Source organism: Crocuta crocuta, unplaced genomic scaffold, assembly GCF_008692635.1.
Source record: "Crocuta crocuta isolate KB4526 unplaced genomic scaffold, BGI_CrCroc_1.0 scaffold56, whole genome shotgun sequence".
NCBI lineage: Eukaryota > Metazoa > Chordata > Mammalia > Carnivora > Hyaenidae > Crocuta > Crocuta crocuta.
The window spans coordinates 9,159,025-9,173,051 of NW_027531334.1; positions in this window are offsets into that span (position 1 = coordinate 9,159,025).

Below are 14,027 nucleotides of genomic sequence, written 5' to 3' on the forward strand. Positions count from 1 at the left end.
GAAGGCTGCCTTAATAAATATACAGTCTGTAAAATGACTAAGTCAGAATATACTCTATAAATCCAAATATAATAGTATTCATAACCAAGCTGTATATTTTTTAAGATTTTATTTTCTTGGAACAGTTAGATTCGCAGCAAAACTGAGAAGGTACAGTGATTTCCCATATACCCTCTGCCCCTACACATGCATAGCCTCCCTCATTATCAACATCGTCCTTTACGGTGATACATTTGTTACAAATTGATGAACCTGCCCTGACACACCATAATCACCCAAAGTCCATAGTTTACCTTAGGTGAGCATCATATTTTAAGAGATGCAAATAAGTTGGAGTATGAACAGAGAAGAAACACGAAGCAGTAAAGGGATAGAAATAAAATAATTCGATGACCAGTCTAAGAAACTTAGATAATTTATTTTAAAGAATAGAAGGCTCAGCCCTTGTGCACTGTTGGTGGGAATATAAATTGATATAGCAGCTATGGAAAATGGTATAGAGGTTCTTCAAAAAACTAAAAATAGAAATACTATATGATCCAGTAATGCCACTACTGGGAATTTACCCAAAGAAAGTGAAAACACTAGTTTTAAAAAGATATATTCACCCCTATGTTTATTGCTGCATTACTTTTTACTTTTTAAGTAGGTTTCATGCCCAGCAGGGAGTCTAATATGGGACTTGATCTTATGACCCTGAGATCAAGACCTGGGCTGAGATCAAGAGCCAGATCCTTAACCAACTAAGCCAATTAGGCACTCCTGCTTCATTATTTACAATAGCCAAGATATGGAAGCAACCTAAGGGTCCATTGATAGATGAATGGATGAAAAGATGTGGCATATATAGAAAACGGGATATTACTAACTATAAAAAAAGAATGAGCTCTTGCCATTTGCAAAAACATGAATGGACCTAAAGGATGTTATACTGACTGGAATAAGTCAGACAGAGAAAGACAAATGCTATAGGATTTCACTTATATGTGGAATCTAAAAGACAAAATAAATGAATAAATAAATAAAAAGCAGAAACAGGCCCAGAAATACAGAAAACAAACTGATGGTTGACAGAGGGAGGGAAAGGGGAGAGTGGAAAAAAAGGATGAAAGGGTGTGAGAGATATGAGCTTTCAGTTATGAAACGAATGTCATGAGAATAAAAGAACAGGATAAGAGATATCATCAATGTCATAGTGTTGCAAGGGGAGGGATGGTAGCTACACTGGTTGTGAGCATAGCATAACATATAAACTTGTTGAATCACTGTGTTGTATACCTGAAACTAATGTAATGTGTGTCAGGTATACTTCAATAAAAAAGAATAATGAAAATAAAATAAAATATGTATTTAAAAAAAGAGCAGACGATTCAAAGGACTATATGTTGTCATACTGATATGCTGTGAAGAGATTTCAGCCAAAACTAAGATTGCACCTTTCTCTGTGGTTCCAAGTGGCAGAACTGAGGTCATTGAATTATCTTCTAGTACAAAGATTTTGGTTCTTTGCAAGGAAGAGCTAGCTTCTCACAATCAGAAATGTCCAGATGGGAATGGAATCCTCTTTTAGTACATTTAACCATAGGCTATTATATCATTATTCAGGGATTCTGTATTTGGAACTGAAGCATGAGATCTTAACCCAGAGATTTCCTCTACCCTAAGATTTTTTCCCCACTTATCAAACTAACAATTATTTTGTCTGATATTATTAGATATCATGATAGAGAAGAAGACAGTAAACCTCCATGAAAAAGAGTTCTTTATCATCAAATATCACCTCAAACCCATGTGTATGAAAATGAACTCACTATAACCCCAAGTCTGTTCCCCTTCTTGACTTCTCTATTTTTATTCAAATACATATATGTTCAGCTACTTTTTACACTATTTAAAATCATATTCAATTAGAGCCAAAGTCATGATCTTTCTCCTGCTTAAAAGTGTGTCTAACATTCATCCTTTTCGTTTCTTCCTACTGCTAACATTACCCATCATTTTAGATCCTCAACTTCAGAAATCCGAACTGGGTCAACAGTATCTTAGTAAGAGCCCTTGCCACTATTCTCCTTTTTTCCATATTTTTTAGATAGTCTATGGTAAAAGTAGGGGTGCCTGGGTGGCTCAGTCAGATAAGCGGCCAACTTCAGCTCAGGTCATGATCTCACAGTTTGTGGGTTCGAGCCCCACATCAGGCTCTGTGCTGACAGCTCAGAGCCTGGAGCCTGCTTCAGATTCTGTGTCTCCCTCTCTCTCTGACCCTCCCCTACTCACACTCTGTCTCTCTGTCTGTCTGTCTCTCTCTCAAAAATAAATAAACATTTAAAAAATTGTAAATGTAATGATGTACCTCAAATACTCATTTTATTTTACCTTTGCCCTCTTCAGTAACCCTTAAAGTTCCCTTTTGAATACAGAATTGGTACAAACTCCCGATTATATCACTTAAAACTTCCCATAGTGGTTTTTATTATCTGTTGCATGTTGTCATTTTTAATGTGATCTTCCTTGCATAGGGGCTGGCACCTTTTCTTCCCTTGGACATATAGACTTAATCGTTTGTTATACTTCCTGTATACACTCCATTTAACCCCCATCTCCAAACTTGCATTTCCCTCCGTCATCATCCAGAAGGTCTAGTTTACTTTCTCCATGGGGCATTCCCTCACCTCTCTTGCTCAAGTTAAATACCCTTTTCTTTCTTATTTTTATAGTAAGCACTGTAATTATATATTGACAAAAAATATTTGTTGAATAAACAAATAGCAGCTGATTACAATGTGTATGAGAGAAACTCCACATACATATATAGTCTTGTTCATTTCCACCACGAATAACATGGCTTAGTTGTGGCTTATATAATCTCAATTTCACAATAGCATTTATTTGCAACATTAGACCCTGAAAAAAATATGTCTCTGTCAGTATCCACAGGTCAGAGACAATACTTCCATCAGGTGCATTGTGGCCAAGAGGCAGAAGATAAGTCATCTACATCAGGATTTAGAATAGAAACTTGCTTGAAAACTGGATGAGCCATGGTAGCATCTCAGTTTAGTTTTAGTTCTGGCAAGCAATAGCTAGTTTCATACAAGAATTACCTTGAATCTAATCCAGAGCAAAGACTTTCTGACTACTCCTTATATGCATTGATGCAATAGTTGAATTATTTAATGCTTACCAAAAAAAAAAAAAAGAACAAATATGGGAAAAAAGAGAATTTTAGGGTATGAATTAACTTCCTTTCTTTCTTTCCTTTTTTTCCTTTTTTCCTTCTTTCCTTCCTTCCTTTTATGGGTAGACTTACTGTAAATGGGGCAGGGGAGGGGGGATGATTGTCAAGAGATTTAGCAACTGAGAAGAATCATGGTGATTATTTACCCCAAGAATTTTGATAAACATTGTTTTCTCTAATGCTTTTTTAGGAAATTGACCAACTTTAGCAGGTGGTAGTTAGGTTTCTCTCTTTCTCTCTTCTGTTAATATTCAAATCATACAGTCCTCTCATTTATTTTTCTATGTACATTAAAAAAATCAATGTTCACAATTTTGCTTGCTTTCTCAGCAATCTTCTGTGACCTGTGAGAGTAAAATGGAAAATTGAGAAGAGGTCATTTAGAGAGCAGACATAAGGGGAAGAAGAGTAGGAAATTAATTGTATTCATCACCTTGCTCCCTTCCCAGATGTCTTCCAAAATGCCATCTTTTATTTTCAAATCCATTTTTCTTCATATTTAGATGCAGCTGTAGCTGGTAAGAAAGGCTTTGATTCATATTTCATAGGTAAGTATTATTCATGTGAATATTCCTTTTCATTAGTATAGAAAATATAAGCTGCTCATATCTCCTGACTGAGGCTTTGGCCTCTCATCCTGGCTTGCTGCTCATAAAATTATATTTTAAACATACGTCTGTTCTTTCATTAATACCAAAAATTAAACAGCAACATGAAGCTTTCTTGCTCTTCTCTTTTAATATTGGAAAGAGACACTGTCTTCTGGGTAGCAAGCAAAATGAAAACAAGACGTGACAGAGAAGAAAAATGAGTAGAAGTGGACCAAGTGACTTCCTGCTAGGGAGGTGGTTAATGTGGTGGTGGGTGGTGGGACACGCAGAACCAAAATCATCAGCCCTACCCAAGCCTGACACTTCATAAAATGCTACGTGATGAAGACATCCTGTTACTCTGGAATAAAATGTAACTCTTTGGAAAATGACAACACACTGAGCTCATACCAATCATGTGGGAAAATTTGTCATACTGTTTTAAACAAGCAACTGGTGGATAGGGATGAAGAGGGGGAGGGGAAGGAAAGAAAACAGTAGCTCGCCTGGAAGAAATTGAATACAATCTGAATACAATGTGCACAATGTGGATAAACTGAAGTTAAAGAGCTCCGACAGCTGACTCCTAGAAACTTGAGATTGGTCAAGTCAAGCAGGTTTGGTCAGATGGACCACATAAAGATGTGAGTGTGCGTGTATGCAGACAATGTGTAAAGGGCATTGCAATGAAGTGAGAAAGAGATGCGAGCAGGAGAAACCATTGAAAATGGTCAGATGATCCTGGTCACACCCAGGTCCAACCCTTATCAAAAACACTGGAAATCTATTTCATAAATGGCATCATCTGATACAATTATCTGTTGAGAGATGCTGACAGTTGATATAAACATGAGTTTTGGTGAAGGACTTAATACTGTTAAGTTTTTTGGATGCTGCTTTGAGAGACCTGGGGTTCAATTAGTACTCTTTCTGATTCTTTGACAGGTAGTGCCCTATTAATGGAAATGAATCCCACTAATGATTGTATATAGCTTTTACTCATAGATCAAGAAAGTAAAGGGGCACCTAGGTGGCTCAGTCGGTTAAGCGTCCGACTTCAGCTCAGGTCATGATCTCGCTGTTTGTGGGTTCAAGCCCCGCATCAGGCTCAGGCTCTGTGCTGACAGCCAGATTCTGTGTCTCCCTCTCTATGACCCTCCCCTGCTCATGCTGTCTCTCTCTCTCTTAGAAAGAAATAAAACATTATTTAAAAAAAAAAAAAAAGTAAAATGACATGTAGTAGGACATTTAGTAGTCCAGAAAGTTTCCCTTGGTGTGTCACATTTTCTGTATGTCATCTTAGAAGACTACTTTATTTCTAGATGATTACTGCTTCACTTATGGGAAAAGGCACATACAAAGTTAGTGGTTAAAATATACAAATGGATAAAAAGCCAATAACCCTCTTGGTGTTTAAAAATTTCCTTTGTAGTCTGGGACAACCATTTAAAACTAGTAAAATGAACTTAATAGTTTTTTTTAATGTTTCATTATTTTGTGAAAAATGTATTATCATGAAATTTTAAATCAAAATTTTATTAATATGAGAAAGTATTTTATGTTTCATTTTGGCTACTGGAAAACAACTTGCTATAAAAAATAGAGCATTTAAATATATCTAACAACATGTGGACTGTACATAGAAGTATATCTAGTGATATAAAGGGCCATATAAAATTATGTAAAATTTTACACAAACACATGCGCATAGGCATGAGCAAGTAGAATAATTTCTTTTGGGGTTGGCTGGATTACTATAACATGGCTTTGCTGATGGTGAGGCATATTAACATTATGTTAAAGAGATAAACCATCTTTCCTTTTCTGTGTGCTATCTCCTTCTTCCTGACCCAGCTGGAAACCTAAAGCTAGTCACCTGAACTATACTCTCAAGAAAAGATGTGATTTTTTAAATTTCTTTATTTCTTTCATTCTTGTGTGTCTGCAACAACTATTCAGTCAAAGCACAAACCTGTTTTGAAGCTATAATGTTACTTCCCCCGCACCCTGCTAGAGAAATTTGCAAATCTTTCCAGGGTAGCATCACTGACTAATTTATGGTCTCCAGACTCCACTGTGTTCTTAGAATAGATTCCCAGTCTTTCTGTTACTTGTCCTTTTTCTTTTCTTCAACTCAAAACTTTCACCCCTCTTAAGTTCCCTTCAATTTGAGAAGTCAATTTTGTCTACGACTTTGTTTAGTAGAGTTAGAAGATCAAACATGGTCACTCTCAACCTCCTACCGTAGCTAGAAATGTATTTATAATGAAAGTATGCAAGTTTTTATTAATGTTTGCTTATGTAACTTGTGAGAGGGAGAAAGCACATGAGAGTGCAGGAGGTGGTGGTAGGGACAGAGAGAGAGAGGGAAAGAGAATCCCAAGCAGGCTTTGCACTGTTGGCACAGAGCCCAATGTAGGGCTTGATTCAGTAATTGTGAGATCATGACCTGAGCTGAAATCAAGAGTAGGATGTTTAACTGACTGAGCCACCCAGGTGCCGCCAAAGTATGCATAGTTTAGTTTTATAGATATTATTATTTAAATATTTCCATGTTTCTCTCATTTCATTCTCAGATCTCCTTTCCCCCCATTCTTGTAGAATAATATGCCCATTAATCTCTTTATTTCTAATTCATTTCTCAGCATGTACTCTCATGCTAAAGTTTCATTGATTCCCAAAGTTTTGCCCTGCCTAACTTCATTCAACTCTGTGTTCATCTATAGATACCGTCTAAATTCTCTTCTCCATTCTCACAGATTCCTTGAAAGACTCATCTCTACTTTTCAGTTCGTCAGCTCCCATTCTTTTCAACCCATTTTTCAATTGACATTGTTCTCATCAAGGTCGCAAATGATCTCTCAGTTATTAACTTCAATGGATGTTTTGCATTTTTTTATTGGACCCCTCGCCTATAATTGAAACTTTTGTTTGCTCCACAGAAATACTAGACACCCCTGGTTTCCAGTACACCATACCCAACTGTCTTCTTTTGTGATCCCCCATCTTTTTGTGAATTCATTTTTTCTCTGCTTTTTTTTGCATGTTGACTTTCAAGGTTCATCTCTTGAACTTTCAGTTGACTTTCAGTGTTCTTCTTATCCCAGCTGACCTCCCTTTATGCCATTGACACCCAGGCATTTTGCATTTGTGAGTGTTGCCAAACCTGTGCCCATATATTTCTAATTGTTGAACTAAAATATTCGTCTGCTTACTTGACAGATGCCTTAAATTTTTTTATTTATGAAATTAATTAATTAATTTTCCCTTTCCCCTAAATAGACTGTCCCTTGATATTCTCTGTGATAATTGTTGAGGTTCCCTTTTGCCAAGTCATTAAAAGTAGAATGGTGAACATCATTCTTGACTCCTCCATTTCCTGCACTTTTTATATTTCTCTATTTATCACAGAATTAGTTAGGATAATTAAAATCACCTTGCAAGGTTTAAAACCGTCCTAAGTCAATGGAAGCAGAATCTCTGGGAGAGGAAATTGGTTATTCTAATGGGAAGAGAGGATTGGAAACCATTTTTCTCAATATGTCTCAAATATCTCACTTGTTCTTTTACCTCCAGTACCACTGCTTCATTTTAGGTCATCTTCATCACTTATTGTGTTATTGCCCCCTCTGGCCACCCACCTTCAGACTTCTCCCCCTTCAGTCCATTATCAGCCTGCCCTTTAGGATGAACATTCTGAAATGTGAATGTTACAATGGCATCTGCCTGGCTCTTCTAATCCTGTGCACTCTCCCGTGGCTTAAAACCCTTCTGTGGCTTCCTGTCAAAAGGATCAAATCCAAGTCATTAATTGGGCACCTGAGGACTTATTTTAATTTACTTGTCATTTTCCACTTTTTCCCTCTTATTTACCTTTCTCTTCTTCCCACAAAATGGATCTGCTTATTCTCTGACCATAGAAAGTTTTCTTTCTTTCATGCCCTTGCTCATGAGGCCCTCTCTTACTAGAAATGACCTTTTGTGATTAACTGTTAATCCTGTTTATTTTATGTTTCAGCTTTATAATCACTTTTTCCAAGTTGGGTTAGGTGCCTTTCCTCAATTTCTCATATGATCTCTGCCGCAAGAAATTACTGCTTTTACCACTTGAGTTTATAATGATCTCTGAATACGCCTGCTTTCTCTCTGAAAACAATGACTAGTGCTTAATCATCTTTGTATTCCCTGGTGTCTAGCATAATGCTTGGCATGTTTTAGATGCTCAAAAAGGTTTGTTGAATAAATGAGTAAATGAGCAGTTAGAAGTCATTGCTGATAAAATAAAATTGGATACCTACTAGATGTCTTGTCTAAAAATAATCAAAAGATTTAAAAGGATAATTTTTGTCTATTGAGAATTGGGAACTTAGGAACCAGTAGGGAGACTTTCTGTAAATTTAGAATATATTAGATCTCTGTTGACATTATTAGAGCTACTCCTGGAGGTAATGTGCTTCTGATTTATACCTTCATTTCTGAACTTTCTGGTTACAATTTGGCTTCTTGAGTAGAAAAATGAATATAGAGCTGGTCTATATTAATACGGGTCTGATTAGCAGTTATATTTCTCACACAGTTACATTGTTTGTATACTACACATTAATGTCCTGAATTTGGGTTTGTTATCTATATTTTTTAGGGTTTAATCACGATGGACACGTTTTTAATTTCCAGATCTGCCAAACTGAATGCTGTGATCAGTACCAAAATCCCTTTCAGCCTTGAAATTTTGAATTTATATTTTGTTAAATTGAAAAATTTAAATAAAAATTCAATCTTACGTTAATATGTTATAAGTCAAAATGCATAGGGACCATAGAGAAATTATTGTGACAAATCATTCAAATTTTACATTCCTTACACATACTCTTGAAGGAAAAGAAAATTATCTACGTTTTTATGAATCAAGGCATGTTAGGTGAACATGGAAAATGTACTATGAAATATGAAGAATGCAACGAAGGTATGAAGGAATGTTGAACTGAGGCAAAGTAGTAAGTTTGAATTTTTTTTTATTTTAGAGAGCATGAGTCAGGCAGAGGGGTGGAGGGAGAGAAAGAGAGAGAGAATTTAAAAAAAATTAACTTTATTTACTTATTTTGAGAGAGAGAGAGAGAGAAAGGGAGAGAAAGAGTACAAGTGGGATAGGAACAGAGAGAGGGAGAGAGAATTCTAAGCAGGCTCCAAGCTATCAGCACAGAGCCTGCTTAGAAATGGGGCTCAAACTCATGAAATCAAAAGTCAGATGCTTAACTGACTGAGTCATCCAGGTGGCCTGAGAGAGAGAGAGAGAGAGAGAGAGAGAGAGAGAGAGAGGCTTAAACATGCTCCGTGCTTAGCCCGGAGCTTGACTCGACAGTTGATCCCATGACCCTGAGATCATGACCTGAGCCCAAATCAAGAGTCTGGTGCTCAATTAACTGAGCAACTCAGGCATCCCAGTAGTAGGTTTATTCCAGGTATTGAAGTAACTATATTTAACACTTAAATATAAATTCTTATTAATTAATTAATGGGGGGGGGAGGCAGAAGAAGAAGGAGAGAAAGAATCTTAAGCAGGCTCCATGCCCAGCACAGAGATCAAGGTAGGGCTCCATCTCAAGATTGTGAGATCATGACCTGAGCAAAAATCAAGAGTGGGAGCTTAATTGACTGAGCCACCTAGGTGCTCTGAAATCCTTTTTATTACAAATAACAGCTGTCAAATCATTTTCTGGAAATAATTGACCTGGGAATCAATTATCTGGGAAAAAAGATCACAAAGAAATGATTTTAAAGTTTTTTTTTCCCCTTTCATCTAAGTAATTGTCTAATCTGATACACGCTTTAGAGTGAATGTATTGAGGCAGTTACTTACTTGATTTTGCTTATTCTGCACCCTATGATATTGAATTTTTTAGGATTACTGAGCTCACATTCTGTAATGAGAATTAGATATAATTTACTATGCATACTTTCTCATATAGTAAACTTTAAGCATATATGTATCTAGTAATAGCAGACCTTATGTTTTGCTTAGAAACAATAACTTATTATACTACACATCTTTTTATGTATGCATATTGTTTTGGATTTCAGAGGAGTATCCCAAATTTTCATTATCTCATACCATCAGCATTGGACACTACAGCTTTTGCTTTAAGAACTGATTTATTAATCATAAGTTTAATTCTTTTTTTTTAATGTGTTTTTATTTATTTCTAGGAGAGAGAGAGACAGCGTGAGCAGGGGAGGGTCAGAGAGAGAGGGAGTCACAGACTGAAACAGGCTCCAGGCTCCGAGCTGGCAGTCAGCACAGAGCCCGACGCGGGGCTCGAACCCACGAGCCACGAGGTCATAACCTAAGTGAAAGTCGGACGCTTAACTGACTAAGCCACCCAGGCGCCCCCATAAGTTTAATTCTTAAAACAAGATCTTTGTGGTAGAATTTGCCAGTTTCTTTCCAAACACCTATTCACCCTCTTCTCTTTAGAACCCAAACTCTAATTTTTAGGTGGTTATATTGTGTCCTATAATAACAAGCACATTGTTTTCCAGACATCTTTGCAGCTAAGTCTGGCCATGGGACTGAGTTCTGGCCTTGAACTATTAGGGAGAAATATGTGTGGGAGTTCTCTGGGAATTGATTAAAAGGGATTGACTCAACTAGAAGTTCAATATAGCCTTCCATTTTCTTCTTGGCTTTTAGTCTGAAAATCAGTGACAATAGCTGGAGCACCAACAGCCATCTTGGAACATAAAGTGACGTTGACGGTAGGAAGCCACGTACTCGGATGATAACAGAAGAAGGAGGAACTTGGGTCCTTAAGAAAGAAAATTGTGGACCCACCATTTCTATCTGTAATTCCAATTTTCAGATTTTTTTTCTGTGTGTGAGAGAAATAAGGTTCTATCTTGTTGTCATTGTAATTTTTGTTGTTGCTGTTGCTGTTAAGAAAGAATTCCAGTTGTGCCCAAACTTGTAGTCAAGAGTCTGGTTATGTCTGATGAAACCGTATATCCATCACCCTTCACTGCCAGCTATTAGTATGTGTTGTTAAAGACAGGTGGAAATCTATTCCTCTTAACAAGGAGTGACTTGGTAAACCCAAATACGACTAGATAATGTTCTTGTTTTTTTTCTAGCCTGTGAATTTGTGTCCATATTAGTTTTTTGTATTGTATCATTTTCTATTTTTGTTGTTAGGAGGGGCATTGTAAATCTGCCTTGTGGGAAATGTAACATCTTGCTTGGAATTGTGAATACCATGGATTCTCCATTGTACAGAAACAGGAACAACTGTATATTTCATATGCAGTACCCTTAAACATTCTGCTTATTCATTCAACAGGTATTTTGTTTTTGAGTAGTATTATGGGTCAAGTAAATTGTGGGAAAGCTTTGTTATTTAGTCAACTCATGTCTTTATCAAATGGGACATGTGTGAATTAGGAGAAATTAGAAACAAAAAAGAGAAAAAAAGGAACTGAATGAAAAGTATCTAAAAAGATTGAAAAAAAAAAAAGATGAAAAGTGTTCAGAGATAGGGCTGTAATCTACACTTCCCCAGATGACACCAGCCAGTGAGTACAGATATTAATGTCAAATATTAATGCTCAAATTACAAGGGTTTGTACTTGCCATCACAAAACTTCCCAGTACTCCTGCCACGAAGCCTCCCAGGCTTTCTGGGAATCCTAGGGGAAAGGTGTCCCATGTGCTTATGATGAGCCTCATCACATTATTCACCTATTGGCTGCTATGGTGCTTGCAGGACTTTTGGGTAGGAATCTTACCCCTCTACGTCATGTCAGGATCTTCCAGGAGAACGCTAGTTTCCTGTGAAGATACCGTGTCCAAGTTTGCTCTAGCTTCCAAACTCCCACACTGCCAAAGGATACTGCACTCATATAAACTGCAATGTGTTGGCAATTGATGTGTTCTATGTAAACATTAGGAAAGTGTGTCTCCAGTCAACTCTGCCACATTGAAATGCTACCGTTTATGCTCCCAAGTCTCCCATGAAAACATTCTTTTGTGCCCTTATTTATAGCCCTTCACTTTGCAGTCCTTTCTTATACTCCGTCTCTTATGTTTCCATAGAGGCTCCTAGGATACGAAGTTTATCCCAGTAGGTCTGTATTCTCCTATGTGTATCAACTCATGCTAACAGGTTACAGGGAGAGCCATTGCCCCATCAGTTCATTAGACATAACCAAACCATGAATTCTAGTTTGGGCTCAGATGGGAACCCTGCTATGTCAGAACTTAACACAGACTCTAGATGGTTTTGATAAAATAGCTAGTTGAGAACGAAGCTATAATTTCTTGATATTCTCTGTGACTGTGCATGTGTGTATTATATGTGTGTACATATATACATGTATGTATTACCATATGCCACAAAGCTTATAATTTTTATCAATGCGATATGCTTGAAACATGGGAAGTTTCATAATTAAGTCATCTCTTTCAGTTTCAAAACTGATATAAAAGGAATGCCACATGCTATAGCATGTATTTTACTTACTCTACATTTATCCAGATGTGAAAGTGAGTAATGTCCTTACAGTGTTCCTTTAAGCCACTAGTTTTTCTACATGCTGAAAAACCTTCTATACAGTTTATATATTTTTGAATTTGAATTTATTTAAAAGGTGAGCCAATAGTTTTTTTTTCTTTTACAGTCTCCCCTTTGTAAGTGTAGCTACTGTTACCACGAGTAAAGGAGATATGAACGGGTGGAGAAGATATGGAGAGGTCAACACTTTTGTAGATCAACACAATGTAAAAACAAGGAACTACTCTTTAATTATTGGCATAGAAATAATGGGAAGGAAACAAAATTACTTCCTGAACCACATTTTATCATTTGACTAGTTGCAAAGAGTACCTTTTTCCTGTTTTAATCAAATGAAAATCTTAACCATCTGAATTTAGGGCTGTACAGTAAATTATAACAACTTAGGATCCTTGACAATAAATAATCACAGTACTATTATGGTTATTTAGCTAGAAAGTGGTCAGGGCCATTGAGAAATATTTTATCAGGTTAACTGGTTAGAGAAAGAATAGAAATACTTTAAAAAAAAAAACCCACAAAATATCACAACATCTGAGAAGTCCGAGGTGTAAAATGTATGCAGCACTACCAACTGTAGTAGAAAGAAAATTCCAAAGCATGACAGTTCAGAGCAATTGTTAGTAGCACCTGTGGTAGGATTGAAGTTAAACAGAAAGAAATAGAAGGCATTTGTTTAATCTGATCTTGTTGAAAGAGGTCCCAGCACAGTAGATTTTTCCTTTTAAGATTAGCCAGATGTGGTTCTTTCTAAGGGCATAGTGATGGAACCACAGAAGAGAGATCACAAATGCTGGGAGAGAATGGCGGATACAATGAGGTTGTTTTTAAGACGGAGAGAAATCTATATAAAGGTGACTCAAACAAAATACAAAGGCTGTTTCCTCTTCCGTCATTTATGCAGAAACTTGTACTACATTAAAAGGTGCGATGCATATATTAGCAATTCCCATAGTCTGGTTCTTTCACTACCCTGTCCTGATTAGTAGAGACTCTTTTGTCGGCATGGTCAACTATTTGCTTTTTTTCATGAGTCGGCTGTTTGATCTTCACTCTTTCTGGAACTAACAGTAAAGGGATGCATTCAGAAATTTAGGAAGTTTTGGTTGGCATTCAGGTGTTAACCCTAGTATACTAGATGCGAGGTTTATATTTCATCTTAAAAGCTAGCTGGGTGACTATTGCTCTTTTTTGACAGCCAGCAAGAAGCACCGCCTTAGACCTGTTTGGCTGCTGTCCTGGGTAGAAGAGTTTGGCAGCCCTAGGGAGATGAAATTCTTCAGCTTTGGACCCGCCCAGAGTAGAGAAGCAACACCCTCGCAGCCACTACTCGGTTGCTATGAAACAAAAGACTAGGAAGGTGAGCGAAGCAGGAAGTCCCGCCTTTTAGCCCCAGTTGGCTTCGGCTCCGGCTCCCAGGGCTCACGCCCACTCGGCCACCGCTTATTGGTCAGTTCCCTAGCGCCTGGCATCCTTTCTTCCATTTCCTTTCCCTTTTCCACTTTCGTTCTTGGGTGAGTCCAGTCCTCCCATTTCCCTCCAAGTCCTTTTCCATGTGGGACGTGCCGCGAGCGGGCCTTCCTTTGGGGCCATTGTGTACTGTGGGAGACGTGGACTGGGTGGTAGTCCGAGGACGGCCGC